At 36.4% G+C, this 15652-nt stretch overlaps 1 protein-coding gene across 1 annotated transcript in view; it reads left to right on the forward strand.

Annotated features, from left to right (window-relative positions):
• Stpg2 (sperm tail PG-rich repeat containing 2) overlaps nucleotides 1-15652 on the forward strand; it is a 447430-nt gene that overhangs the window by 431074 nt on the left and 704 nt on the right. The window lies entirely within an intron of this gene.

A 15652-nucleotide genomic window follows, 5' to 3' on the forward strand; every position in this document is an offset into this window, starting at 1 on the left:
ATTTATTTGTCAATTTTTGGAATTGTTTGCCATGCTATTGAAATATTTTTCAGAAAATTCTTCTACATGCCTATATCTTGAAGTATTTTTTTCAGCTTTTTCCTCTGATAGCTTCAGAGTCTTATGCCTTACATTAATATTTTAATTCATTTTGATGTTATTCTGTAGAGTAAAGTTCAGGGCTGGAGAGATGGCTTAATGGTTAAGGCACTTGCCTGTGAAGTCAAAGGACCCAGGTTTGATTCCCCAGTACCCATGTAAGCCAGATGCACAAAGTGTAGCATGCATCTGGAGTTCGTTTACAGTGGCTAGAGGCCCGATCATGCCCATTCTCTCTCTTTGCCTTCTCTCTCCTTGCAAATAAATAAATTTTTTAAATAAAAGGTTCAGTTATGTCTTCTACATATGGATTTCAGTTTTCTCAGTACCATTTTCTGATGATGCTTTCCCTTCTCCAGTATAGTTTTGGCACCTATGTAGCTGTGTGAGATTTTTTTCCCTTGGTCCTCTGTTCTGTTCCATTATCCTACAAAGATACACACTATTACACCTTAACAAAGTCATAAGTTCATATCAGTTCCTTAGGAAAGACTATATAAGAACACAGCAGATCAGAAGAAAAGAGATAAATCTATATTAATACACAGTTATAACAACTTAAAAAGCCCAGAAACTTCTAGAGGTAATGAGAAAGTTCTATACTTGATGCATTAAGAATGAGTTATGTGGGCTGGAGAGATGGCTTAGTGGTTAAGCGCTTGCCTGTGAAGCCTAAGGACCCTGGTTCGAGGCTCGGTTCCCCAGGACCCACGTTAGCCAGATGCACAAGGTGGCGCACGCGTCTGGAGTTCGTTTGCAGTGGCTGGAAGCCCTGGCGCGCCCATTCTCTCTCTCTCCCTCTACCTGTCTTTCTCTCTCTGTCTGTCGCTCTCAAATAAATAAATAAATAAAAATATTTAAAAAAAAAAAGAATGAGTTATGCAATTAGAAGAATTTAGGCCAGCACTGACTATAAAAAGTAGTAAATGTAAATATAAGTTTCTATTGTAATAATATTACTAGTAATTAAGAAAGCAAAAAAGGAAATTTAAAAATTCTAATAATGGCCACAAATAATAAATGTGTATAATTGAAGAGCGATCCTAGGCTTTAAGACCTGGTGATTTTCTATAATAAATACATTGGGTTTAGTCTCAATCTTTAAGTTAACCAAATTTAGGATTCCAGTTGATCTTCTTGAAGAAAATTAATAAACATGATAAATGTACATAAAAGTTAAAGTATATGAAGGACTAATATGTGTAAGAAAAGTATATAATTCCTATACTAATTATTAAGAAATATGATAAATCAGCTAGGCATGGTGGCGCACGCCTTTAATCCCAGCACTCGGGAGGCAGAGGTAGGAAGATTGCCATGAGTTCGAGGCCACCCTGAGACTCCACAGTGAATTCCAGATCAGCCTGGGCTAGAGTGATACCCTACCTAGAAAAAACCAAAAAAAAAAAAAAAAAAGAAATATGATAAATTTATATTAATAAAATTAGTCATTTTCACATTAAAGCAAGACAAATTGATTAGGAAACAGACAATAGCCTCAAATAGAACCATGTATATATGAAGGAAATTATTTGTAAATATGTCTCCATAAGTCAATGGGTAAAGATAAAGTATTTGGTAGGACATAAAAGGAAAACTAGAAATACACTGTGTATGAATATGTAATCTTAATAAATTAAATACCAAATAAAGGTTAAAGTACAGTTATTAGAAGAAAATATTAAGAGAATGATATTGCTATCAAAAAGTGTAGAAAGTCTTGACAAAAATCTCAAAAGTAAAAACTATAAGATAAAAATGTGTCAAGTAAAATCAAGATGAAGGACTTTAAGATTGGACCTCCATGAAAATTAAGTAGATGACAAAAGAAAAACACTCCTCAATGGTTACAAGTGAGAGAGGCTCATATCCTAGACCAAATAGGGAACTTAAAAACTAAAAAGAATAATTAAAAAAAGAAACCCAAAAAGAAAAGAAACAAGACATATGAACTTAATTTATAGTTTCCTAACTTTACCTATTTTATTTTTAAATATAGAAATGCACCTTGTTTGTAAAAACTTGTGTTTCTTTTTCATCTATGTGTAGATGATAATATGATAGAGAATGTTAGTGTTTTAAAACTGACCCTCCAATTCTTACAATTGTATGATAGACACTTGAAGATTTTGAGTCTTTTTAGAAGGACTCAAGTATCACTAGAGTTCCATTTGTCTCTTCTAAGGAAGAATAACCACACTTTATAAAACAAATTGGCATGGAAGATAATGTATTATCAGGTTTCATCTGAGTGTAGAACTGCAGCATTTCCCCTCAAGGCTTAAACAAATATTACAAGAGTGAGGGCTCTTGTAAAATGTTATGTTTTGAAATAGATTTCATTAATGGCTTCTAGTGATAATTTATTTCTCCCTTTACGCACAAGTCTCTTTTCATACTAATAATGGATAACTTATTTGCATATAAATAGATTTTAGCATTTGCTGAAGTAGAGACCAATTGTTTTTCCTCCCCCCACACATCCCAGACGTTGTTAAAATGATGTAAAAAATCAAGAAAAGAAGGAAGGTTTTGTAATAATTAGTAATAATTTTTAAAAATAAGTATTAGTATAATCATTTTTTCCTCAAAAGTTTTTGGAGGCAACTGTCTTATATATGTGTATGTGTGTGTATTATTTTGTTAGAATTATTAGATTCTTAGGATCCAATTATTTTATTAGAATAAACTGTTTGAAGTACAACTGTAGGGTTGGATGTTATGAGCATTTATTTATTTATTTTTATGAGTTATGTATACAGTGTGTATACAGCTATGTTGGTACCATCATTAGCCTCCTCCCTGTCCTCCCCCTTGCCAAAGGGACCCTCTTTGTTGGGTAATATGGGTTGTGCACTGTGGTGTTAGCCAACAGTTATGGGGAGGAGGTGATGTCTCTGTGCATAATGTCCCAACATGTGGCTCTTACAATCTTCCTGCCCCCTCTTCTGCAAATTTCCCTGAGCCATGTTGGGTTCATTTTAGGTCCACTTCAGTGATGAGGTCTTGGGAACCTGTGTGTCTCTGGATATCTGGTTTGGTAGGATTTGAGTATTCTCTGTGTCTATCTCCTTTACCCTTGTGCTGGTACCAGGTTCATAAGAAAGCAGCACTCTTGCTCATTTCCCCAGTTACTCTATGGGTTCACCTGGGGCCCTGGTGAGGTGAGATGGGCTGATTCTCTCCTCACGTCCTACATCCATCTGAAAAAGAGAAGCAAATTCTCCACTGGAGAGTGAAGTCATTGAATCAAAGGTCAAGACCTCTACTAAGAACACAAACAAAGAAAAAATGACTTGCAATTTCTCACTGATACTTTTGTTATGCCTGTTGTTTAAAACACACCTTGAGGGCTGGAGAGATGGCTTAGTGGTTAAGTCACTTGCTTGCACAGCCAAAGGACCTAGGTTTGATTCCCCAGGACCCACATAAACCAGATAGAAAAGGTGGTGCCTACATCTGGAGTTTGTTTGCAGTGGCTGGGAGCCCTGGAGCGCCCATTCTCTCTTTCTCTCTCAAATAAATAGATAAATATAAATAAAATATTTTAAAAAACACATCTTAATATTGACTATTGGAAGTTTTCTTGGATCCTCCAGATATTGTCTCTTAGATTTTATAGTTTTGGAGAAGACAGCATACTGTGTTTTAGAAATGTAAATTTTATTTCAGTGACCACATTGCTTAGTTACATAAATCCTTTATTTGAAGAATAACAAGGTAAATACTTATATTGGAGAGAAATATTGCACCTTTCAGTTAAAGGTGTACAAATACTTACTTTTCAATCACACGATTACAATACCAAATAGGAAAACATTTTCATAATTAGAGTTTATTTCTTTTCTAAATAAGTCCTATGATAAGCCCTTTTTATTTCAAAGAAAAGTGATAATTAGCTGAGAACAAACAACAGACCCAATATTTTCAGAGTTATCCATTTGATGTTTTCGTCTTGACCTTCAGTATCTCCAATGTGATATGTCCTTATATTATTGTACTGTGTGTGAATAGCAGGCAGCATGTTATAATACAGTATATATGAGTAATTTCTTGAGAAAATTAAGATAACAGCTGCTTCTGGTGGGTATGATGCCTATTAATGTGTCCTTTTGACCAGCAGAGGTCACTCAGTGTAAAGGGAATAATGACTTCTGTCTTCCAGAACGACAGCAAAAATGACTGTTCTATTTGAGCCATTCTAATTTTACTAAATCTGTTACTTGCAGAAATACTGTTTCCATCTTTTGTTTTATATACTTGCCAAGGAAAGACTGGATGATTATTAGGATACAAATACCATTTTAGCCTAGAATACAACACTAAAAGTGGCCAGAACAAGATTTCAGTTTTTATATTTCTGAGTATTAAATATTTTATTTTTAAACCAGTTAGAAAATTGGAGAGAAAATTTTTCCTCAGAGAATGTGATCCAATTGCATTCTGCCACAGAGAGGCAGCCTTCCCTAAAAGATGGGAAGTGGGACTTGGATCCTAGGAAAAAAGCATTTGATGCTAGGCTTTCTTACTGTCATTTTGAACAGGCTTGTGAAGTAGTACTGTGGCAATATGGAGAGTGGAAGGCTACTTGAATATTAGGACTATGACAATTTTATTTCTCTTGTGTGTTTATACTTATGGCTTTTAATATGTGACTCTAAAACGAAAGTATAACTACTCACTATAGTAATGGATTACAATTTATGTACAAAATTCTAAAATTTGTCAGCTATATTTAAGTTTATCACCTAGACCTGAGTTCACCTGTGAGGAAAATAGTATGTGTAGGTGGAAACATAGGTTATCATTTAGTTAGTTGACATTTGTTTGGCAATGTTGGAGTTTCTGGAGGTGTCAGAGATCATAAAGCTATGTGAAAGGCCAAGTTACAGTTCTGCTATTTCCTTCAGTTTCCTGAAAACTTTAGATGATGCTTGTGCTCACTTCCTCTTCTCAGGGATGTTGTAAGGGTGAGAAACAGCTGAATGATTTTGTCCTTATTCTTTGTATAGCTTTGTGTAAGTAGTTTAATTTCTCTGGGCCATTTTATCCCTATTTCATAAAGAGGAAATTAAAGCTTAACAAGGTTGGCAGAATTTATCAAGATCACATGGCTAGTAGGGAGAAAGCTTGAAATTAAATTTAGATTTGAGAATTTTTTCTGGAAAAATAACTGGATGGAATAAACAAAAAATAAAATATATGCATTGTTAAGACAATTAAAACATGAATGTGCAATAAATGTTTACAAATTTTAACTATGACTGAAATTGTATGACATGCCTGTGACAAATACATATTCTGTTATAGAACATGTACCAAGAAGAAAATAACTTGTTTGTATTCATAATGCCAGTCCTATGGACCTCTTCCTTCTTAGATAGTAATTATTTCAACCATATTTGGCACATGCATATTCTATATCACCCCAATATAATTCTAACATTATGAATAGAAAAATGACTTCAAATTACCCATATATTTCTGGAAAATCTCCAAAAAGAAAGTTAAATGAGAAAAGTTCACCCAAATTAGTCTTAAAATACAGTAGATGTAGTGGCTTATATGTGTAACTCCATTATTTGAGGAGTTGAGGCAGGAGCATCTCCAGTTTGAAGCCAGCCTGGAATACATAGTAAGTTCCAGGCTAGTCTGAGCTACAGGATGAGAGCTTGTCCCAGACCCCACAAAAACAACAGAAAACAAAAGACTGATTGTGTGATTCTGAAACCTGTGGCCCATGAACCACAGTCTGAGGATTAAATACACAGGGTATCTTTGTTTTGATGTCTGGTATTTCAAGCTTGTGACAGGATCTCCTAAAGATCAGTGGGCTGTAATGAATAGGTCCCAAGGGTTTTAGGTATGAAGGGAGACAAGGAAACTCTTAACAGTCTGAAAGTAGACATCAATATAAATAATCCTGGTGTTACCAGTTTTCAGTTTTGGTCAAGTTTAACCTGTGGGATTTGAGAAGAAGCATAGCAAGGGAAGAGTAGCAACGAATGCGCACAGTAGTCTGTTGTTTTTTATTCCAGCAGGGCATGGGAACATTGTTAGAGGAGTCTAATAACATAGAACATTAGAAGTGAAAAAGTCTTACTCAGATTTAAGCCTAAAAGGAACCAAAGCCACAAAGCTTCCTGAGATATTCAGCAGTTAATCTCCTTTTTTAAAAAAAGTATCCTTATATAGTACAATGTGGCTTCAAACTCATCATTCTATAGCCTCCACTGCATGAGTGGTGAATTATAGGTGTGTACCGCCATATCCAGATGATTCTTGGTTTTCTTTAGTTCTTGCTGAATGTAAACAAAACATTTGATGACATTAAAACATGAAAGTTATTCTACCATTCATTAAGTTATAACACATATTTGTTTTTGTTTATGTATGCAAAATTTAATTTATTAAAATTTTCACTCTTGCTTAATTAGCATATCAGCAGGTTTCTCTTTCAGGAACTCTAAACAGAGAGTCTAGCTTTGTCCTAGCAAGTCATTCAAGTAAAGATATTAACAGCAGATTCAAATCCACACAGAACAAGCAGCCTTAAAATTCTTAGAAAGTTGAGAAAATGACAAATAGTCACAATTTAAATGGTAAAATTCATTTTCTTTAATGTTTGTTTCAAATAATAGCTCATTTATGCTATCTCTATTAATTAATTTAATTTGATTAATATAAACTACATGTAAAATTCTTATAAAAATTAAGCTGACATTTCCTTTAAGAATATACATATGGCATGATAATTCTTTAATTTTTATTTTTCATTTTGATTTTTATGTGTAATGTTACCTATACTGAAAGTAAACACTATACTGAGTCCAAACTGAGTGCTAACAGAAAGACAGTGATCTTAAAATCTTTGACATATATTGAAACTTACTTTATGTTTCTGGTTAGATACTTTTCTTTGTAATTGGGCTACAAATTTTTAAAAATCAAGAAAACAGATTCAGTTATTAAAGGAAAATTGCTAGTAATATTTCATATCAATTGTGTTATTAATCTTGAGAACAATTTCAGATGTCTCTGTTCAGCCATTAGTAAAAATAATTTATGCTACATATTTATATTCCTCCCAATGGAAGCTTTTAGGTGAAAGGTGGTTCTCCTTCCCAGTTGGTTCCTGTAATTGATACAGGAACTGTGTTATGTGTGTTTGTTGATTTTTATTCTATTTATTCATTTTGAGAGAGAAAGATAGATAGATAGAGAGAGAGAGAGAGAGAGAGAGAGAGAGAGAGAGAGAGAGGCAGATAGAGCAAGAGAAAATGGGCAGGCCGCTGCAAATAAACTTCTGATGCATGTGTCCCCTCCCCCGTGCATCTGGCTTTCATGGTAACTGAGGAATTGAACCTGGGTCCTTAGGCTTTGGAGGCAAGTACCTTAATCACTCAGCCATCTCTCCAGCCTGCTCATCTTTAATACTAGCAAGAGTCATTCAAATTTACCTAAAATGCACTTACGTTATACAAGTAGGAATGTCTGTATTACAAGCATCAGCTTAAAGACTGAATTTGATAGGGCTTATAGATGAACCTTTTGAATAAGTATGTCTTTAGACTTGTTTGGATAAATAGTCACTGTTGCCTGAGGATGTATTTTAGTAAACCCATGGGACTTTGTACTTATATGTAACAACGACAGTCCCATTTCTTCATAAATGCTTGGGTCACATATTTTTTCAGGTGCATAGTTTAGATATACTCTGATAGAATAAATAGATGCAGTCCTAAATCTATTTAGTTTGGAATGAGTTTTAACAGTCCATTTCCAAATCTGTGTTGACCATGGTTGCTGAATACTCTATAGTAACCTTAAGGTATTATCCTAAGTATGCAAACATTAAATATTTAGATAAGTATTTAAAAAATGAGTATCCTATCATTTCCAAATATGTGACATATGTTTTGTCTTTGGACAGAGAAGTTAAGCTACACAAAATTTTTGGTAAAAGAAATGATGTAGATTTAGACCCCATTTTTTTCTCATTATCTATAAACTCAGTGTCCTAGACTTATTCATTGTGGTGGTTTGAATGTAAAATATTCCCTTTGACTAGTGTGTTTGCATGTTTAATCCCAGATGGTGGTGCTGCTAGGGAAAGTTGTGGAACTTCAGGAGGTTGAAGCTTGCTGGAGGAAGTGTGTCACCCGGGCCCATTTCTTGTTCTTTCTTTCTTGACCTCCTTCCTGCTGGTGTGATAATGTGATGTATGACCTGTACACATGTGCTTCCTGCCTCTGCTGTGCTTTTCCCAGCTATTCTGGATTCTACCCACTGGAACTGAAAAGCAAAATAAACTCTTGCTTCCCTAAGCTGCTTCTGGTTGAGTGTTTTCTCCAAGCAAGGAGAAAATAACTGATGTAATCATTCAGTCAAATTGATTTTAGAAGCAGTGAATCTGAAAGTGATTCTGACATGATGGTGCTTCTCTGTGTGTTCGCTTTTCATCTTTGGTTCACTTCATTTGCAATACTGAGGAATAAAGTCAGTGTGAGAAAATATGTTCTGCAAATAATATAAATTCTCCAGAAGGTATTCTTGTCAGATCAGAATTTCCTAAATACTCTTAATTCTTAAATATATTTTCACATATTAGATTTTGCTTTGCAGTAGGTTTCTGTCATCTCCATAGGACAAGAGAGCTCACTATTCTCAAGTAGGAATCACCACATGATTTCTAAATTTTAACTCATTATGAAGATAGTCATTTTTTAAAATTGGAGATTTTCAGCCTTGTTTATAAAAGTGTTTATTGCAGATTCCACTCTAATGTACCAAAATCACCACATTGAAGGGCTACAAGTACAGATTTTTATTTTAAATCACACATTGTTCCTGTTTCTTTACATTTTTGCCCTGTAGCATTGGTTGACATTTTATGGAGATGGAGTTGGCATAGGGCTGGAAAATATGTAATTATAAGAATCACTTGCTCTTGCATTTCCCATTATATACTCGTCATGATTCAAGCAGTCTTTTCATAGGTGTTTGATTTAGAATGAGAAGTTTTCTTCTTTCATAGCCTGTGATTAAAATGTGGCATTTTGGTATATAAATAGGAGATAGATTCTTCATAACCCAGCTGTGAGTCAGAGCTGGTGAAGCAATGTAAATCTTTGACCTGTATCATGTTAGCAACAGCATATATAATTGGAAATATACATTACGATTAAGTTAAATAAGCCTTTTTAATGTTTGGTTCCTTGAGAATTACAAAGTGCTACAGTGTAGCAGGATGCAAGCTGAGCATTCTCTCCTCAATTCGTGCTTCTCAAAGAATTTTAATAAGAAGAAGTTTACAATTACATTTGAATAATTTCATTTTTTTAACGAGCTATCACAATAATAGTATATTTGTCATTTGCTGTAGCATAATAGTAAGGGCAGAAAACAGACCATGTTTCCTCATAATGGAAGATGAAACTTACCATTACAATAGTGTTTGGATAACAGCCTTACCTGTTGTTACATTAACCTTTGTAAATCCTGATCATTGATGTTGCACTTCTCAATTAATTGACTGAAGAATTATGCACTTAGTTCCTGATGACAGTTTGTGTTTGTGCTTTCTTGGATACTCCAGTAATATATTTTTAGTATATAGTTTTTCTAAATAAATTAAAGTCTATATCTTATGATACTTCATATGTATGCTTATACATAGATATGTGTGTATTATTCTGTACTCTAACACAAATTACACTACCCCAATGCCATACATGCTTTTGTTATATAGTAAGATAACATTTGATAAAGTACTTGTCACTTGGTAGACCATAACCTATTAGCTTTCTATAAGGGTTTTTATAACTTTAAGTATATACAGTCAATTTCACTGATATCAGAATGTTTGAACTTGAGCCAAGATATCATCTGCTAACTCCAAATTGTGAAATGTCCTGTTCGTTGCTTTTCTTCTTGCTGCAACAAAATATCTGACAAAAGCAACTTAATGTAACAAATTTATTTGAGTTTATAGTTTGAGGGCACAGCCTATCATCATAGGGAAGGTATGGTACCTGGTTGGTCACATTGCATCCTTGGTCAGGAAGCACTGAGATGAATGCTGGTGCTCAGCCAGCTTTTTAATAAGTTTGGAGTAGCCCTACCCACAGTTAGGGTGTATCTTCCCATCTCAATTAATCTAGTATACAAATTATCTTACAGACATACAGAGGTTTTTTTTTTTGTTTCCCCTAGGTGATTCTAGAGCTAACCAAGTTGACAATCTAGATTCACCATCACAAGCCCACCCCTTGTCACCTTGACATCCAAACATCACTTTTAAGCAATAATTTTCTACTTGTCTCAATAGGTTCATGTCTATATCATAAACAAGATTCATTCACTTCAACTTCAGAAAATCACCATGTTTGGTGAATAGTCCCAACATTATTCAAAACTATAAGTGCAGAAATTATTCTAGACATAGGCAATCTCTCTCTCTCTCTCTCTCTCTCTCTCTCTCTCGATCTCTATCTCGATCTCTATCTCTATCTCTATCTCTATCTCTATCTCTATCTCTATCTCTATCTCTATCTCTATCTCTATCTCTATCTCTATCTCTATCTCTCTTTGGGTTTTTGAGGTAGGGATTCACTTTAGCTCAGACTGACCTGTGATTCAGACTGTAGTCTCAGGGTGGCTTCAGACTCACAGTGATCCTCCTACCTCTGCCTCCCAAGTGCTAGGATTAAAGATGTGCACCACCAGGCCCAGCCATAGTCAATATTTCAACTATGAGTTTGCTATCATCAAAAGAACAACAAATTAGGGCCGAAGAGATGGCTCAGTGGCTGAAGGCTGTTGTTTATAAATCCTGGAAGCCTGGGTTCAAATCTCTAGCACTCACATTTAGCCAGATGTTCAAAGTGGCATATGCATTTGAAATTCATTTGTAGTGGGAAGGAAGCCCTGATGTGCTCATACTTATTCTTTCTGTCTCTCTTAAATAAATAAATAAGTAAATAAATAAATAAGCAAGCTACTACTTCCACCATAAAATGACACAGAATAAACATTCACATTCAATGAGGAGGAATGGTGGAATAGCAAGGAACAATCAGACTAAAGCAAAACTGAAATCCAGTAGGACAGAAACAAAACTCTATATTTCCATGTCTAGCATGTGGGGTTCATGCTAGAGTCACCTAGGTTCAAAGGAGCTTTGGTAGACCCACCCCTCCAACTCTGCTGCCTGAACCACACATAGTATCTTGGAGTATCTCTACCCCATGCCTGAATGTTTCCTTAGCATATGTTACATGGTTCTGGAACTTCTAGTATTTTGTAGTCTCTATTGCAACTTAGATATCACCTTCCCAGAGGGATGCTTAGTGCCAAAAACTGCCTAATCCCAATCAGTCTGTGGAACTGTGATTCAAGACTCTATAGCACTCTCAGTCTTGGACCTTTCATGCTGTGAAGCCAGCACCACATAGATGATGCTTCCAAGTTCTACTGCCAGATTGAGATGTAGCCTGTACCACTTGGGCCATGGGTGCATTGATTGATTTGTGCCTTACAGCTTGATGCTGGAAAAATGCTATCCTAGTTGTTTTTGAGTAGTGGACTCCTTCTGTAGCATTCTCAGTTTAGATTCTCTTTTTCCTTTCTTTTTTAAATTTTTTGTTGTTGTTGTTCATTCATATTTATTTGAGGGTGACAGAGACAGAGAGAGAGGCAGAGAGAGAGAGAGAGAGAGAGAGAGAGAGAGAGAGAGAGAGAGAGAGAATGAGAATGAGCATGCCAGGGCTTCCAGCCACTGCAAACGAACTCCAGACGCCTGCAACCCCTTGTGCATCTGGCTAACGCGGGTCCTGAGGAACCAAGCCTCGGACCAGGGTCCTTAGGCTTCACAGTCAAGCGCTTAACTGCTAAGCAATCTCTCCAGCCCTAGATTCTCTCTTTTCAAGTGAACTTACAGTTTTACAAGATGTGGCTTCATTTGGTGAGTCTTGCCATTGGGAATCTCTGTTATTGTCTCCATGTAAAACATCAGGTTTCTCTTTAACATGGTAATCTCTTTTATATTTACACCTGCTTTTGAGAACCTGCCTTATCTGCAACATTAAATTCACTCCTTTCCTCAGCAATGGTGCCTGTTTCATTTTCTTTTTGCTCTACTTGCTCTTCTCTCTCACTGTAGATCTGCTCAGAGCAGCGAGTAATCACCGTGACACAGCATAAATGCTATCTTATCTTTAGATTTCTTCCACCAAACAAATCAGTCAAATATGTTAGAATTTATCCTTACTCATATTCTAAAGACATGGGAAGAGTGCAACCTCATTCTTTGACAGAATATAACTCTAACGGCCCCTATCCAAGTTCCTGGCAGTCCTTGTTCTCTCTGATACCTTACTGGACAAGCCTCCCCTGCCTGCATTATTCTTGGCTTTCTAGTCCTCCTAACTTCCATGAAAATGCTCCTTTACGCTCTGCTTACATAATCCTAGGGCTTTTCTAACCCTAAGTTCCAATTTTTTTCTACTTTCCTCATGCAAACCATTTACAAAGGCCAAAGGAGCACACCATCAATTTTATAAAAGCAATAGTTTCATATCTACCTGCTAATTATTAGTTAACATTTCTTGTTGCTGTGACAGAATCCCTAACAAAAACAGGTTATGAAAGGAAGGTCTTATTTAAGCTGTCTAAGAGCATATAATCCATCAGGGTGGGGAAGGCATATCTGCAGGAATGTGAAACAGTTGGTCAGATTGCATCCATAGTTAGAAAGCAGAGTGATACATGCTAAAACTCAGCTTAATTTCTCCTTTTCATTCAATCTAGGGGTGCTATTCATGGTAAGGGTGAGCATTTTACCTCAGTTAATCTAGAAATTCCCTCACAGTCATGCCCAGAGATGTGTTTTCTAAGCAAATCTAGATTTAATCAAGTTGATAGTTGAGATTAATTATCATTTACTGTAATGAAACAAAATATTAAAATGATTCATACAGCTCTATAGAATTTAAAATGTACTTTTTCTTTTTTCAAGATGGGAATCTCACTCTAGCCCAGGCTGACCTGGAATTTACTATATAGTCTCAGTGTGGCCTCAAACTCATGGAAATCCTCCTACCTCTGCCTCCCAAGGGCTGGAATTAAAGGTGTGTGCCATCATGCCTAGCAAAATGTGCTAGATTTTAAAGCAAGAACAGGAATGCATACTTGAGAGTATGTAAGGTTTTCATATGATGTTTTTTAAACTTCAGTTTGTGAAGACAGGATCTTATATAATCCAAGAAGGCCTCAAATTGTTCTGATACTCATGCCTCTAGTAGTTCTGGGATTATAAAATTATGCCTGGTATTATGCAGTGATGGAATTTGAATAAATTACATTGAGTATGCTAGGCAAACTCCCAACTGAGCTACCTCCCCAGCTCTAGGTATATAGTTTTTAATTAAGGGCATCTAGAGAAGCACAGAAGCATGGGTTGGACATTGTTAATATTTTTATATTTACGGAACATTTTTTCTCATTTTATAGTAATTCTTTTTGTTGTTGTTGTTTGTTTTTTGTTTTTCAAAGTAGGGTTTTAATCCAGACCAGGCCAGCCTGGAATTCACTATGTAGTCTCAGGGGAGCCTTAAACTCATGGTGATCCTCCTACCTCTGCTTCTCAAGTGCTAGGATTAAAAGTGTGCAGTACCACACCCAGTTTATAGTCATTCTTGATATTCTCTGTTTTACTTTTTGGTTTATTTCCCCACATAGTTTCTCTTGAAATTTTTTTCTTAATTTCACTCATTAACACTTCTGACAGAGTCTGTGGTGGTTTGATTCAGGTGTTCCCCATAAACTTGGGTAGTCTGAATGCTAGATTCCCAGCTGATAGAGATTTGGGAATTAATGCCTCCTCGAGGGAGTGTATTGTTGAGGGCAGGTTTATGGGTGTTATAGCCAGTTTCCCCTTGCCAGCATTTGGCACACTGTCCTGTTGCTATTGTCCACCTTATGTTGGCCAGGGGTGATGTCCACTCGCTGCTCATGCCATCATTTTCCACTGCCATTGTGGAGCTTCCCCTCAAGCCTGTAAGCCAAAATAAACCTCTTTTTCCCACAAGCTGTTCTTGGTTGGGTGATTTCTACCAGCAATGTAAACTGGACTGCAACAGGTTTCATGTGTTAAATAGTGAAGATAATTTTTTCTATATCTCCTCTTGAAACATTTGATCTGGTAGAGCTCTAGCATCTTTTAAAACACAGGGCCTGACATGTGACAGACATTTAGGGGTACTGGTTGGACTAGGGATGAAGGAAAGTAACCTATCTGTATCTGCAGCTGTGTAGTTAAACAACCTTGATTCTATTCACTAGATTCCCTTCCTCTTATTCCTTTCCTTTCTGCTATCAGTCCTCTAACTTTCAGTCCTTCTCTAGTTTCCTTTCCTATACCCATTTGTCAGAGAAACTTCACTTTTTTAAAAATTAATTTTGTACTGAATGAATATAGTCAAGTTGGTGCCATTGTTAGCCTCCTCTCTGACTGCCCCTAGCTGCAAGGACCCTCCTTGGTATGGAATATGGGCCATGCATTGTGGGGTTAGCCATCAGTTATGAGTAGGAGGCAATATCTTTGATCCAACGTGTGGCTCTGACATTCTTTCCGCTTCCTCTTCTGCAAATTTCCCTGAGCCATGTTGGGTTCATTTTAGGTCAGCTTCAGTGATGAGGTCTTGGGAGCCTCTGTGTCTCTGGTTTTGTAGTTGATTGTTCTCTGTGTCTCTTTCACCGTTGTGCTGGTACCATGTTCACCAAGAGAACAGCACTCTTGCTTGTTTCTCTACTTATTCTTAATTTTAGCTGAGGCCCTTTTGAGGTGTGATGGGGTGGTTCTCTCCTTAGGATCTGTGTCTATCTTAAAAAGAGAAACACATTCTCTGATGGAGAATAAAGTTAGCACCAGATAAATGGGATAAGGTTCTTTTTTTTTTTTTGAGAGAGAGAGAGAATGTAATATCTGTAGGCCCTATTTTAGCCCATGATTAGTGGGAGCTTGATAAGGGAGAGCAGGGTCATTTTTTGCATATGATACTGACTTGTTTCCCAGCTCCAGGTATGGGTTCTGTTCCACTGAGCAAATCAGTTAGCCAAATCAAGAGCAGTTGGTTTCCCACCATGGCTGTGTGCTGCTTTTGCACTTGTATGAGCATCACATCAGGTTGTTTGCTGCTGAGTAGCTTAGACCATGAGTTGCCGGGACAGATATTGGTCATGTTCCCCCAGTTGCTCATGTAGTACCTTCTGGCACTAGATGTGCTGTCTGGGGATTGATTCTCTTCCAGCTTCCAGCTATGTCAGTCCATGTTTTGTGCCAACAGCATATGATGTCTTCAGCAGTTGGGTCATACTACTAACCTTTGGTGCGTCATCAAGTACTCTGACAGAAATCTTTCCTTTGGGAAACCTTGCAGGTGTCTCTGATCAAGAGCTCATTGTGGTTGGTAGCCACATGCTAGGTCAGTGACCAAGGGGCAAAAGAAGAGAAAAAAAGTACTATAAAAGAGATAGAGAGGAGAGAGAATGA

The sequence above is a fragment of the Jaculus jaculus genome, chromosome 2, assembly GCF_020740685.1.
Source record: "Jaculus jaculus isolate mJacJac1 chromosome 2, mJacJac1.mat.Y.cur, whole genome shotgun sequence".
Lineage (NCBI taxonomy): Eukaryota > Metazoa > Chordata > Mammalia > Rodentia > Dipodidae > Jaculus > Jaculus jaculus.